Source organism: Nannospalax galili, unplaced genomic scaffold (assembly GCF_000622305.1).
Source record: "Nannospalax galili isolate Female #2095 unplaced genomic scaffold, S.galili_v1.0 scaffold183, whole genome shotgun sequence".
Taxonomy (NCBI): domain Eukaryota; kingdom Metazoa; phylum Chordata; class Mammalia; order Rodentia; family Spalacidae; genus Nannospalax; species Nannospalax galili.
Genome location: NW_008350555.1, coordinates 2,585,006 through 2,586,986, shown reverse-complemented (window position 1 = coordinate 2,586,986; position 1,981 = coordinate 2,585,006).

Below are 1,981 nucleotides of genomic sequence, written 5' to 3'. Positions count from 1 at the left end.
TTTTAAACGTTGGAACCTCATTTAATTTTATGTCTTATAGAGTTTATAATGAGTAAAAGATTATATAAGCGTAATAATTCATCTGTAAACCTAGAAATGTACAGCCAATTTTGAAAGAGATGTACCCTAGCTCAGAAAAATGTTATTGAATAGGTTAATGCTGTTGTAATGAAACGCTTCTTCTAATTAAAAAAATATATATTTTATTGAAAAAAAAAAGACACAGACAAGATGAATGGATTTTTAAAAACAAGAGCCAGCTGTTTCCTGTCAGCAGAGGTAAACAGACTAAAATTAAAAGGATATAAAATCATATTCCAAGAAAACAGAATCTGAAATCAAGCAAGAGAAGCAATATTCATGAATATATGACAGCATATTTCAGAATAAAATGGACTAATACAGACCGTCCCATCCCCCAAGCTACAGAATACACATTTTTATCTGAAGTACATGGATTGTTTTTCAAAACACATCACAAACCAGGTCCTAAAATTTTGAAAAAGAAATTATTTCTTGTATATAATTAGGTCATAATGGATTAAAATTAAAAATCGGGAAGAGATTGAACAATTCACTTTTGAATGATCGTGTGTCACTGAACGATCGAAGGGGATATTTTAAATCTGTAAAATCAAATTAAATGAAAACACAACTTACCAGAACCTTGGGAAAAATCAAAGATAGTTCTAAGAGGGAGGCTTACAGCTATGAATGCCCACATTTTAAAAAAAAAAAAAAGAAGAAGAAGAAGAAGTAGGGGTTGGAGAGATGGTTCAGTGGTTAAGAGCACTGGCTACTCTTGCAGAAGACCTGGGTTCAATTCCCAGAATCCACATGGTAGCTAACAATGTGGTTCTCTGTAAATCCAGTTCCAGGGGAATCCAATGTGCTCCTCTGATCTCTTTCGGTATGACATGACACAGGTGCACTCACATACGTGCACGCAACACACTCCTACACATAAAATAAAAATAATAAAATATGTGTAGGAGTGTGTTGCCTGCACGTATGTGAGTGCACCTGTGTCATGCAATGCCGCAGGCCAGAAGAGGGCTTTGGATTCCCCTGGAATTGGGGTTAACCCGGGTCCTCTGCAAGAGCACTCAGTGCTCTTAACTGCTGAGCCATCTCTCCAGTCATTTTAAAAAAATAAAAATTAAAAAAAGAAAATCGCTCTCTCTGACCCGCAGACCTCTCTCTCCGGGTAAGTCCATCGCACCCTCCATTCCTTGACTCCCCCCAGCCTCTTTCACCCTCCCATCTCCCCCGCCCATCTCTCCTCCTAGCCTGGGTCCTGTCCCATTCCTTGTCTTGGCGCCCCAGACACCTGGAGAACCACCACTGATTCCTAATCCTTTGCATCCAGACCAACTCAGTCCCTTCATAGGTCCCCAGGAGCACTGCTTCTGGGCCTGACCCTGCCCTCACTACCCTCTGCTTCCCTGGGCCTGCAAGACCCATAGGCCTCTCTCCGACTCACAGGCGGCTCTCTCAGGGGTAAGTCGATCTTGCCCTCCATGCCTTGATTCCCCTAGCCTCATTCACCCTCCCATCTCCCCTGCCGGTCTATCCTCCTAGCCTGGGTCCTGTTCCATTCCTTGTCTTGGGGCCCCAGATACCTGGGGAACCACCACTGCTTCCTGATCCTTTGCATCCAGACCAACCCAGTTCCTTCTGGGGTCCCCTGGAGCCCTCTGGGCCTGGCCCCACCCTCAACTCCCTCTACTTCCCTGGGTCTGCAAAACCCGCTAGCCTCTTTCCTGGACGCCTGGGCTGACTTTTCCTCTTCCTGATCCTTTGCATCCAGACCAACCCAGCTCCTCAGTGCAGTCCCCAGGAGCCCATGGGGCTGCTTCCCACCCCCATCTTCCTTTGCATCTCTGGGTGGCATGGCCACCAGCTGCCCTAGACCAGCATCTTTCCTGGGCCCAGCTCCCAGGCCAGTCCAACCCCCAAATTCCTGAGGCCAAAATCTTTC